This window comes from Tiliqua scincoides, chromosome 3, assembly GCF_035046505.1.
Source record: "Tiliqua scincoides isolate rTilSci1 chromosome 3, rTilSci1.hap2, whole genome shotgun sequence".
Taxonomy (NCBI): domain Eukaryota; kingdom Metazoa; phylum Chordata; class Lepidosauria; order Squamata; family Scincidae; genus Tiliqua; species Tiliqua scincoides.
The window spans coordinates 139,730,185-139,743,638 of NC_089823.1; the positions used below are offsets into that span (position 1 = coordinate 139,730,185).

A 13,454-nucleotide genomic window follows, 5' to 3' on the forward strand; every position below is an offset into this window, starting at 1 on the left:
GTTGCCAGGCATCTCGGGGAGAAAGCTGGCCAGCAGCTGCTCTGCTGCTGAGCTCTGCACAGCTGCAGCCTCCTGACTTGCTGCTTTTCCAAGGCTGAGAACTAGGTGGGCAGGGCATGGGAAACATGGTGGGGGGAGGTGGGAGAGAAGGCTGGCTGGGCAGCAGGAGGTGCTGCATCTCATCAGCACAGGCACGCTCCTGGCAGGCTTCAAACTGGGAGGGAAGCCTGACCTAGAGAGAGCAGCAAAGCGCTTTCCTCCGCTTGGGAAGGCGGTAGCCCAGCCTGCTCTTGGGGGGGGGGTGTTCAAATGCCCCAGCCTGCATCCCTCCGTCTTGCCTGGGGGGAATAGGGGTGGCACCTGCATGTTGGGGTGTGTGTGTGTGAGCATGTACTTCGGGTGTGAGTTGTAATCTTGCTCTGTGTGGCTGCAATCCTAGTTGCACTTTCCTGGGAGTAACCCCCATTGACTCAAATGGGACTTATTTCTGAGTAGGCCTACATAGTCAGTGTCAGGTTAACCAAGGATCCTCACCTTTCTCTTTTTCCTCCCCCTTCAAAAAAGAAAAAAAGCCACTCTTGATGACTGTCTCCAAAAATGGATTAAAAAATAAAAACACAATTCCTTTTCAGCCACCCCCCTTTTTCCTCCTGCCTCCTTTTGAGCGTGTGTGTGTTACTTCCCATGTTAGCTGCTATTATAAGACAAAAGACACAATCCTAGCTAGGTCTACTCAGAAGTAAATTCTATTGTGTTCAATGGGACTTACTCCCAGGAAAATGAGGTTAGGATTGCAGCCGCAGTTTCTGGGTCTCAGTTTGCATCAATTTGCAATTAGCAGATACACACAAAATGAAGTCTTCCCCTCCCCCAGCAAATTCATCACTTCTTCCCCCTTTCCAAAACCCTCCAGGTGTGCTGCTAACAAACTCAGGGCACAATCCTAACCAGGTCTACTCAGAAGTAAGTCCTATTTTGTTCAGTGGGGCTTACTCTCAGGTAAGTATGGTTAGGATTGCAGCCTCAGAGTGCTGGCAGCCTTGTTTCTAGTGTATAATTATAACACCTTCATCCCCATTTTGGGGTAACTGAGGTGAGGTGATGTAATGGGGGGCCGTGGCCAATGGCCACAAGGATCAGGGGAGCTGCAGGCTGGAAAAGTTTGAGAACCACTGCTTTAAGGTGTCTTGGGGGAGCTATTGATTTCTTTCCTACTAAATGAGATTCCAGACCTATATTAGAAATTTGCAGACCATTTAACTGCCCTTTGTGTTCATGTCCCAATACCTGAACCCTATGTGAATGGCCGTTTCAGTGAAAATGATCCACCATCCCATCTGATAGGATATGACTTGGATGAGGCAGATAGGATTAACAAAAGGCCCCTTCCCTTGCAATTATTTCCCCTCCCCAACTCACAGTGTGCCCCTCTCAACTGTTGTATAGAAACGGTTGTACAAAGTTCCTTCCTTTGCAATTGTTGCTTCCTTCTGTTATAATAAGTGTATCCCCAGTTGCATGGGAAGCATAGAGTATTAAGCTATTGGCTCTTTCTCTGACAGCTTTCTTCAGTAATTCTGGATGCTGAGAAGGGATTTGTGAGTCGTGGTGTTTTTTTAAACCTTGCTAAAATATTATGAAATTGACTATATATATTCTACCTATGCAAACAGTGCTGTTTCCCAATAAATATTTTTCAAAGTACATTTGCGTGTGCTTTCAGATCATGAAATTTAGAATGCAAGTAGGATAATTGTGCTATATAGTGTGAACATGCCACCTAGCTCCTCATAAAATACCTGCTCTTGTATGTTATCTTATAACAGCTGGAGGCTGTGTGTACTGTCTGCCTATAACAGAAATGTAGAGTGAAAAACGCTATGTAAGTAACTGGTTTTCGTGCTGCTATTAAGAGATGACTAGAATAAGGTATGGTCAATTGTTTGCAATCGGAAGACTTGGGTGATATACTTTTTGTTGTACTGTTTCACCCTATGAATTGGAGTATGTGTGACAGAGAGAGAACATTGTTCTGAATACGGAAAACCCTGCACAGTAATAGCCAGTATATTAAGAAGAAGGATTCTAGTCCTAATCTTAGACCTGTTCCAAACATGGGGGAAAAAATATCTGTGAGTTTCAACCCATGTGGGATTTACAACCACACAATCACTCCAATCTAGGGGTTTATTTGTGGGGACTAAAACAAGCTAATCTGTCTGGGCTGCAAGTCTGGCAGATTTCTGTGTTTGCATGTACCCCAGTAGCACTAAGGTTTTGCCTTTCTGAGAGGGTAGTAAGCTTTCTGGTCCTTCCCTGCAAGTGATAGCAGTATTCATTGTCCTGTTTTTTCTTCTGTGTGTTTACTCTGCCAGTGTGCACAGAGGGTTGACACAATTGTGTGGGCGCAGGCATGCTGCCTCTCTTTGGGGCTTGCTTCCTAGCAGGCAGACATAGGATCATAACTGTTCCATGTGCCTGCTTTTGGGTCATTGAAAGAGCTATTCCACACACCTTCACATCCACACTCAGAGAAGGAGACAAAGATTTTGATTCAAAACATAATTTTTAACATGGCAAAAATCTTTAAAAAGATATTAAATTGATTCCTCAAGGCACTTGAGGGACATAGTGAATATTTGATGTCATCTTCCTTTGCCTCTGGAAATCTTATGCACACATCATCTTGGGTAGTAAGCCCTGTTGAACACAATACGATTTCTGACTGGGCACAGTGCCCCTCTCAGCATGGAATTGGCTGCCCTTTAAAGCCAAAAATAAGGGGAGGATGAGCTCAAGCGAAGGTGGGCTCCACCAGGAGACAGTCTAGGGCAGAGGCGTCTAGCTCATTTCAGACAGTAGGCCAAAGTCAGCATTCATGGTGCCAACTGAGGGCAGGAAGTGATGTCATTAAGTAGGTAATGGCCTGAAATAGGCACTTTGTTCTCACCTAGGAACTAATTAGCTGCAAATGGCAGAAGAGAAAATATGCAAATCATGATCGTATTTTCAAGATATGGAGAAAGCCCAGTTATCACACTGGCCACCTTTTCAGCAATGCTGCTTTTGCTGAGCAGTTTTCTTCTAATATTTTTCCTTATTCTTATTAAGATGGTATGTCCTCCTGGGTGGTACTAATAAAGATATTACTATATTGTGACCGTTTGTGGTTCTCTCTTTCTGCTTCCCAGTCCAAACCATGTCATTTCATAAACCTATACCTTCTCCCTGCCCCCCTTTACCCCCAAGTTAAAAGCCCCTTATCATTTGGTAGCCCTTCTTTGCACCTCTGTACAAGGTACAGTGTTCTTTGTATATTTTTCCACAATATTCTTTTAGTGGTGGGGCAAAGAAAAACACACTTATATCTGCATAGCACACAAGCCAGCATCACTTCTACCAGTGATCTACACTCATGTCTGGGTACCAAGCTTCACTTCTATCAGCGATCCATATGCATTGCCTGACTTCTCTGCAGTGTTAGAGAACAATAAAAAGAGATAAGAGTGGATAAGAGCTTTCCCTGTTCTTATTACAACTCAGTAAGCTGAGAGCAGATAATGACCCTAATAATTGAGACAGCCCCATTATAAGGAATAAGAAGCTTCCACAGGCCTGATCTGGCCTGCAGACCTTAAGTTTGACACCCCTCGTCTAGAATGCTGTCTCACCTCTTCCAAGACTTCAATGCTAATGAAGCCCAATGACTTCAAAGCCTACATGGAAGGTTTGGCACTCGTGAATTACAAAGTGAAAAAGCTCATGGACAGGGAGAACATGGTTTTTGCAAACAAATGTGCAATTATTCCATGGGAAATACTGATTTCCACATGCATTTTTGCAGCCGCTAAGAGTAAGACTCTTCTTCCCTCTTCTGGGGGAATAAAAAGATCTGACCAAGCTCTTCACTGTCATTTCTGAATTTAAATCTTAAGGTATACCAGTGTAATTGGTCCAAAAGGTTTGTTCTTAGAGTGGGTCAGACTAAGAACTGCATGCCCTCAGGGGAGCCTACTTCATGGGTATCTGATCTAGGGTGGCGCATCGCCTCTGAGGTAACTTGGCTGTATCTGCATGTGGCATCTTTGAATAATCTCATTGCACTTGATGCAAAGACACAGGAGAATTATCCATTTCTAGTGCTGGCTGGTTGGAAGGGCCAGAGCAGTGAATCCTGCAAAGAAATACCAGGCAACCTCCTTCGTAAGTGAATATTTATACTTGCAGAAACGTATTTCTCAAGGTATATTAACAGTTCTCACTATGGTGTCCTGGTACATAGTTTTCAAGTAAGCGGTACAGAGAGGACTACCTACAATTCCACAGTTCCCAAACTGTGTCCCACCAGTGGGACATGACCCAATTTCTGGTGGGTCACACAACTGACAAAGCTATGTGCATCAAGGGTTAAACAACCTGCTACTTTGAGAGGGGGCAGTACTGCTGTCCAATCACCATAATAGCCACAGATTTTTTAGATGGTTCCCAATGTTAAAAAGTTTGTGAACCACTGAGCAATCAAATTTCACTATAAATTAAATTGGTAGAGTTTACTGCTGTTAGATTAAGTTGACTCATAGTTCATGTTTTGGAGGGGCTGTGGGAGAAGCAGAGAGTTATGGTAAGTTTTAGAACAGCTGAAATGAGAAACAGAACAGTTCCATTCTCACCTTTTTTCTAATGAAGTCTTCACTTTCATGTGCTTCTATCTGTGATGTTTAAAAAGTAAACTAGAAAGTCATCTTTGTTCTCAAGGTAATCGGCAAGAACTGATCGGGTGTTGTGTCTCAGTGAGTCTTATTACATATCACTTGTAGAGATAGCTTGGACAGAGTGAAAACAATTAAGTTGAGCCAACATCTTGACAGTGGGAGAAAATGGTACTTAACCCAATATTTTTCTTCTTCTTAGCTTGGAGTAACAAAAAATACACTTGCATGTTAGTGTGTATATGTTGTTCTGGTTTGGGTATGGGCTCACCCATAAAGCTTGGTGAATGACCTTGATCAAGTTACAGTGACTTAGGCCAGTGGCGTAGCTAATGATTGTGTAGCCCAGTGCCAAGCTCAAAATGTTGCTCCGGAAGTGATGTCACAACCAGAAGCGACGTCACACCCAGGCTTTTTTTAAAGTGAAAATTGGGAGGAACTCACCCCAGCAGCTTGCCACCTACTTGCTCTGCTGCCTCCTCCCAGTCAGTGGCATAGCTAAGGCATCTATCTGCTACCTGGGCTCAAAGAAGATTTGTAATCCCCCCCAGACAGAATCAAATTAAGTAAATAAAAAGTGTGCCCCTGATAGGTTCCAGGCACTATGCTGGGGTGAAGAGGGATGGTTATTCTCCCCTTGCTAAATATAAGAGGGGCACCTCTTGAAAAAGTGCCTTTTACCCAGTTAGCAGGGGTAACTGTATTATGATACATGGAAATGAGAGCTGATTCATATTACCACCTTATTAGTTTCATACTGTATCATGATAACATGTCATTGCAACATGTCATTAACATACTAATATGTCACTGGCTCTGAGAACAAAGAGTTTCATAGGTCGGTTTTGAGTTAAGAAAATCCACTTTTTGTTCCACAAGGCAATTGTGTTTCATTTTCTGGTTAATTGACCATAACTTTTGATAGAATACAGATATTCCTCTGCATTAAATTACCTTTCTGTTGTTATATAACATGAAGGTATTTATCATATATACCAAGATTTTCACAATTTTGGTTACTAGTGTCCCTGCTAACCCCTAATTAGTTAACCCCTGCTAACTGGTTAAGAGGCACTTTTTCAAGTGGGTGCTCCTCTTTTATTTAGCAGGGGGAGAGTAACAGGCCCACCTCACCTCAGCAGTGTCTTTTCTACTGGCTGTCTGCTGGTGTTGCATCTTTTTAGATTGTGAGCCCTTTTGGGACAGGGAGCCATTAGATATTTGATTTTCTCTGTAAACCACTTTGTGAACTTTTTGTTGAAAATCGGTATATAAATACTGTTGTTGTTGTTGTTGTTGTGTCAAGCTCTGCTTCTGGCCCCCCTAAAGCTTGATGCCCTGTGCAACTGCTACCCCCTGCACCACCTTAGCTACGCCACTGACTCAGGCTGCAATTCTATACACATTTTCCTGGCAGTAAACCCTTTTGAACACAGTAGGTTTTACTTTTAAGTAGACATGCATAGGATTGCAGTGTGAGCCTGGTTTAGCTCAGAGTGTTCCTGTAAAGCTAAAATGCTGTTCTGAGTTGCTTGATCAAAGGTTGGCGTATGTGTGCAGTAGAAAATATCAAATTTATTTTCCACTTATAAAGATCAAAACATAAAAAAATATTGTAAATCACTGAAGTTGAAAACTGTGGGAACCAACTGTGGAAAACTTGACTCATGAGATATACTGCATATTTTGAAATCTTTGCTGGGTTTATGAAGACCTTGGTCTTGCTGCATTTCCTACACACAATTTCTCTGCTGTTAAAAGCAGACTACTCAACTGTGTGAAAACATACAGAGTAATCATAGAATGTGTATCGGGGTTTCCTGTGAAAAATACCAATCAGACTATAACTTTGAATAGTGGAGTTAAGTATGGCATAATGTCTTTATTTATTTTAAATTAAAAACTACAACTGGAGAAAGTGGCTCCTGTAAATGCAGCATTTGCTGTGTAACTAAGGCTACAGTCTTATGTGCATGTATGGAGTAAGCCCCACTGAACACAATGAAACTTACTTCTGAGTAAGTATGCGTAGGACTGAGCTGTACATCATCTGATTTTTTTCCGCTAGAGAAATTGTTTTCAGTATGAGGCATTATTCTGTGTGTATGTAATGTTTTAACAAACCACAACACCCAAGAAATGTGGGTGGCCAGCACCTGGCTGCCTGAGAGGAAAGTGGCTGGGCTGCCTGTAATGATTTTGAATGGATGTTCTTGTTGGCTACGAGATTAGGGGTTGTACCCTAAGTTATCCTTCCATTTGTATAAGGGGGCTTGTGTGCACAGAAGTGATAGTGAGAGGGTCTTGCACATAGAACTCGGAATGCAATCCTGTCTTCACTTAGACCTGTGCAGCACACTGCACAAGATGTCATATAGTTATCAGTACCTCACTGCTGCCCAACTTCTTTTGCTTGCAGAACAGCACAAAATGTTACTTGTTTCCACATGTGCACCTTTGGCTACAATCCACTATATGCCATTTCATGTCAGTGGGGTGTGGCTGGTAGGTGTGGATTTTTGGTTATTTCATGTCATACATAGACTATCAGTATTGCTGGCCCTGTAGAATCTTGGATTTGGGTCAAAAGGCTTAAAAGTCTGTAGTTTGTTGAATTCAGAAATAAATTTTTATTACATGTGAAGGACTTCAGCTCAGTCTTGTAAACTTTACTTGGCTGAACCAAGAAGTTGCACTGTGACACACAACAGCTCTTTTTCAAGAGCCCTTTTATGACAAAAAGTGCAACAAATAATATTTATTGCTAAGGGAACAGATCACCCTTCTGCCAGACTTTCTACAGCAGCTAGTGGATAAACCAGTGATTTCAAGTCAGTAGCTTTATCCACTTTTTTTTTTAATCATTGGAAAACTGTTTTAATAGTTCCTTGAAGATTCATAGAGTAATGTTCCCTGTAAAAAAAAGTAAGAAGTTGGAGAAAAGCATGTCTTAATCTTCTTAAAATTGAAAACATAAAGTTTTAAAATGTGATTTGTCTCTTAAAGTTACAATTGCAGATGTTCTTAAGTACAAAGATTAATGGTCCAGTCCTGTGGACCAATGACTACATTGGATTTGTTGATCCAGTGTGGTACATCACTCTGCAAGGGCACAAACCTTGCATCCCTGTCACGCATGATGGAACCACTAGTGGAAGTGACCAGAAGCTCTGTACACATGCCACTGCCTGGTCACTCTGCTGGCCCAGGTAAGGTGGTGGAGGGGGCAGGAATCAGCTGGAGGAAGTGAATCTCGGCAGCAAAAGTGCCAGCTAGACCCTATCCCTGATTTTTCAATCTGTTCTGCCCCTTTCCTCTCCTAGGACTTACGCCAACAAAATCGCCTGTACTAGTCTGAGATCCATTGGTGGTTAGGCAGATTACCAGGAGGTAAGTAAAAAAGTTTTACTTGCCTCTGGCTTGCTAGCTGATTCCCCCCTCCCCCCCCCAACATTCTGTGTGTGCTCTGTTAGGGGAATAGAATTGGGCTGTGAGTCATATGACCACAAAACAATTAAGCCAAATGAACATCTTATCACCTGTATGAAGTGTTAAGATATTTTCAGGAAATGAAATGCATACGTTTCAAAAATATATGTGGTGTTAGGTCAACATTGGCTACCGTAATACAGATTGTTTTGAATTTTTTTTCTGGTTCACTTCTGTTTGCTTAGAATTTTAGTAAGATCTTGTATAATAGTTACAGGCGTGTTCATCCAAACTGTACATGAATAACTCATATTTGTCTTGGAGTTGAGTTGGTTGGATGCTTTTCTGAAAGGAGGGATCTCAAGGAACCAAGGCTAAGATGTAGTCTGGTGAGTTCTTCAAGGGTATAGATACTCCCTCAGAACTTGCTTCAGATCCCACAATGTTCAGTATCATTTATTGTTTACCTTGCCAGGATCTGTGCCTTGGCCAAAGTAAGTGTAAATGCCAGATGGTCAGTAGACCAAATTAATTTTTTACAAAAGCAAAAAACAAACCTGTGTTTTCACGATTCTGTGTTTACATTTTTGTTTGTAATTGTGAGCTGCTTTGTGTCCATTTGGAGAAAACAGGTTTTGAAAATAATTGCTACTCCCAAACTTGTGACTTTGCTGTCCTCTGCCTGCTGGTTCTATCTGCCTTATTCTGTTTGTTCACCCTGCTTCTGATGCAATAAATACCTGACTCATCCCTCCCTATTGTTTGACTGAGTCTTGATTTAAATGTGACCCAAAGTTTAAATTGTCCTTAAGTGAGGTTCCATATAGTTATCATCACATTTAAACTGAGTCACTGTTACTTATGTGTGCCATATGAGAACACTAGAAATCTGTGACCTAGTGGTTAATAATGCTGTAGATATAGGCACTAGAGTCCAGGTACTAAAGAGGGAGCACCACAATTTTTTATTCTTGTGGTTTTGTGTGTGTGTTTATACATTTAGCATCAGCATGCTGAAACTGGCCCTAACTGTTTCAGGCTTCCCTTTTCCTATTATTATTGACCAAAAATATAGATCTTTAGGAAAGGCTGCCTATAAGTCCTCACCTAATGCAACCAGTCTGCGAAGTAAATATTGATGAGTTATGCAATTTTTCACAGTCGCACAGTTCAGATTTCATGGCCAAACAATGACTTGGATGTGACTACTGGAGTGAACCAGTAAAACTGCAGCCAGAAGTAGAATGTTGACCCTTGTAGTCATTCCTCGCTTTTCTCACAGGTCGTTTATTACGTTACACATTATTTTAGTCAAGCAAAAGTTGTGGGTCAGGGCAAATTCAAATAGATGGTTGTAAAAGAAGAGCCTACTGTTGTTGAATTGGGTCTCAAACACAGCATAGGGTTTGTACTCCATAGGCATACATAGGCATAGCATAGGCATCTTTGTACTCCAGATTTCATATTTTAAAGAGCTAGGTTATCTGAAAACCACAATTCCATTGCAAATATTTGGAAATAATTATACCTTTTCCCTCCAGAGATACAGAACATGATTTTGTCTAATTATGATCTTGTACTCTTGTGTAATTCCCCTGGGGGCTGGGGATAAGAATAGGCCCTCAGTTTGGCTGTACTTGTCGTAAGAGGCGACTGAACAGCCACCGGGTAGATGGGACTCGTCAGCCTGGGAAGGCAGCTCATCTGAGAGAAGGAAAACTCTGATCCCAAACCTCCACTGCCTTGTGGCTACATCCAGTTATGGAAAAGGCTTCAGGAGTCAACCTCGAGGCAAAATCCGGAGCCGGAGTCCCTGAGGCAGTTCATGGCTGAACACAGTCACGTTCTGGCAACTCCTGCGACGCCACTGGAACCAACCGTATTGGCCTCTGCCTTTCCATTGGACCATTTCAGCGACGTGGAGAGGGGGGATTTGCTGCATGGGTAACAGCCTATCCTCCATACTTACTTTACCCAGGCTTCGCGCACTGGAGAGGACACGCTGTTCCAGAACCACCATTCAGAGCGTGACACCATAGTCTTCCGAGACTGAAGGATGCCAACAAGAACTCTTGTGTAAATGCTGTCCAACTCTGTGGGCTCCTAATTTTTACCTGAGGAAGTCTGCTGAGAAGTTTTACTGACTTCAGTTACAGCAAATCACTGATTGACTTTCCCAATCCCCTTCATCAGGTCACATGTAGTCTATGGACCTTGCGCTATGGGCCATTGGCACATTTGGAGAACTAGTAAGTTCTCTTGCTAGAGTCCCTACAAATTTATTTGGTTGGTTGTGATTAAAGAAGCAAGTTTCTAGTTCTCAGAATTGGACCCATAGGTCTGAAAATATGCGAACTAGGGTTGCATTTACTGGCCGTAGCCAAAGTAGTCATCTGTGTAGGTTAGTATTTCTACATTGCTCTTCAACATTACATTTGAGAAACCACACAGAATGGTGTGTTTGAAATCAGCATTCTTTGGGGTGTTCAGGTGTTTGGAACAGGGCAAAATTCAGTTAGAGGAATGGTGTGGCTGAGAGCCATATAAGCGGGTGACCAGTGGTCTTTTGTCTTCCTGGAATGCATAGGCATGTTTATATGAAATGCACATGGGTACTCATTGCCACTTTTGCTTTCTCGTAAAACTGATCAAAATTATTAGCATACTTCGATTTAAAATTTTGTAGAGCTACTGACATCCGGATCGGTTTATTTGGAGTGCTCAGTTTGAACTGCCAGTTGGCCATCCAGACTTTAAATGACAGTATGTGCTTGGCCTTTTTCAAATTATCCAGCTGTTGAGTCAATGGCTACCTGCCATATTCTTTGGAAAAGGGCCACTAGTTCCTCAAGCATATAATATGTTTGGAGGTTGTGGTGGCTAGTTAAATAGTGCTCCAGCAAGCTGTTGAAATAGAGTGAAAAAGATTGGAAGCTGGGGGTTATTTCATCCCTTGACTTGTCATTTACTTGATGTTACATTGTCTTCTCTGATCCTTCTTTACGATCACATCTGGACATTGGTCAATTATTTGGAGATACATGTGGCGACAATTATATGCGTGCAATTCTTTTATTAAATGTTCTCTAGATTCTTATCCTTGCATACTTTTTCTGTCGTTTACGTGAACATTGTCTTAGTTACTTAAAATTATTAACTAAGGAGAATCTCATTCCACCCCCACGTACCTGCCATCAAAAAACCAGGAAAAATAAAAAAGTCTTCTCCACTCTGGTGCTGGCAGACTTTTGAAGACAGAAACTTCACTGAGTGAATACCCCTCTTCTTGTATATTGCATTTCAGTTAAAATGGTTGCTGGTGTGGTTGTGGATTTGGGAAGAAATAGTTTGTACAGTGAGAGGGTAGGGTTCTGGTTACTTTGAGTTCTATAGGGTGAAATCAATACCATGAATTGTGGGTTTGATCTCTGCAACCCACTCCAGGAAGAGTTGAACTGTCCTTTTGTTGGGAGGGCAATCCCAGGTAGAACTAGATACAGTAGCTTCGCATTATTGTTATGACATCATGATGGAAGAAGCTAGGGCTTAAGTCAGCCAAGGCAATTAAACCCTTAGGGCCCAATCCTATCCAATTTTCCAGTGCCGGTGCAGCTGAATCAGTGGGGCATGCACTTCATCCTATGGTGGGGAGGCAGTCACAGAGGCCTCCTCAAGGTATGGGAACATTTGTTCCCTTACCTCTGGGCTGCATTACAGCTGCACCGGTGCTGAAAAGTTGGATAGGACTGGGCCCTCACTCACTAGGTAAAGGCACTCAGGCTACAGTTGCAACCTGTGTTTACAGTTTCATTGGAAGATCAATAACAGATGCAATGATGTATGGCTAAGGGAGGTCAAATCTTGTTAGTTAATGCACCACTTGATTGATTAACTCAGTTGTCTTTGAATTTGATCATGTTTAGTAAAAGGATAAAGAAACACAACCATATTGGCAGAAAATAGAACATGGTCTATAACTGTGGTTTGCAAACATTTTAGCACCAGGACTCTTTAGAATGACACTCCATTGCAGGGATCTCCAAACCCTGGCCCGGGGGCTAGTTGCGTCCCGCAGCAAGACTCTTTCTGGTCCACGGCCAACCTCTTGTCCCCTGAAAGCCTCTGGCCCTCTCAACTGAACATGACCAGAACTGTGCTCGATAGTGTCTGGAGGGTGTTCTGAGGGCCTGAGAGGTTGATGAATGAGCCCATTCATTCATTCACTCACCTAAGTTCAATCTCTAATTTATTTATTTAAATTTTTTTCCCCGGCCCTCAACACCACACCAGATATTTGATGCGGCCCTCTGGCCAAAAAGTTTGGAGACCCCTGCTCTATTGGGACCTACCTAGGTTTACCAGACATTTGAGATCTAGAAAGAAATATTTTATTTATTTATAAATAAGTAGTAAGTAGTAAAAACCAGAAAAAGACCCTCAAACATTTATCTCCCTATACTTACACATGCTTGCAAACTGCAGGAGCTGATCTCTTTGCACAGTAATTAGCAGCTACAGTATCTGATTGTTGAATAATCTCAGGTCTTAAGGCAAGATCTTTCCATCACCCTTTGGCAACCCACCAAAAATCAGGTTGCAGCCCACCACTGGTCTATACATTGGGATGTAATACCAGGAGAGTTCTTATAAGAGCAGTTGCATGGTTTCTTATGTGCTAATGGGGTGCTACTCTGTTCTGGGCTTGCTTGCTCTTAATTAAGAACATAATGAGGTCTTTGGGTCATCAGTTTGTAAATGGTGTAGTGTGCAAGCATAGTAAAGGGTCTTCAAACCCTAAGTAGCTGTTTCTTTTCCGGGATTATTTACTTTTCCCCCATCCCCACTGCTGCAGTTTCCCCTTCCTGCCCTTAATGATTCTCTCCCATCTATTTCTCTTTGCTCATGATAACCAATACTTCTCTGTCCTTTTCCCTCTTCTGCTTCACCTGCCTGCAGTCTTTTGATAACTTGAATGACTATAGGATGTTTTCTAGTCTGTAGAAAAAATGTTTCTCTTTGACCCCTTTGCAGATCAAAGGGAGTCGATTTGGTCTTCCTTTTTTTTATTTGAAAATTGTAAAGACCAACTCAAATACAAAAAACACAAAACAACCTGACCAATATATCATAAAATTCTAAATTCCTTTCATATGTGACCATCAGTTTCCATTATGTAAAAACCAGGTTTATCTTGGTACTGTTTTCAAAGGAAGATAGAAAATCTTGCAGAGAGACAAAAAATAAAATCAGAACTGGAAACTGAATTTGCTAACTTCTTACTACATTAAGAAAAATTGGTAATGGTGCTTTCCAGAA

The 13,454-nt window shown here is 41.9% G+C and overlaps 1 protein-coding gene across 2 annotated transcripts in view; it reads left to right on the forward strand.

Moving 5' to 3' along the window:
- CSGALNACT2 (chondroitin sulfate N-acetylgalactosaminyltransferase 2) overlaps nucleotides 1-13,454 on the forward strand; it is a 47,900-nt gene that overhangs the window by 15,982 nt on the left and 18,464 nt on the right. Inside the window, exon 1 of one of the 2 annotated variants that reach the window (XM_066620397.1) lies at nucleotides 8,032-8,099. The exons of the other annotated variant lie outside the window; for it this stretch is intronic. The gene's annotated coding sequence lies outside the window, so the exon portion shown is untranslated. Of the gene's footprint in view, nucleotides 1-8,031; nucleotides 8,100-13,454 lie in introns of those variants that run through there. 2 annotated transcript variants of the gene reach the window in all.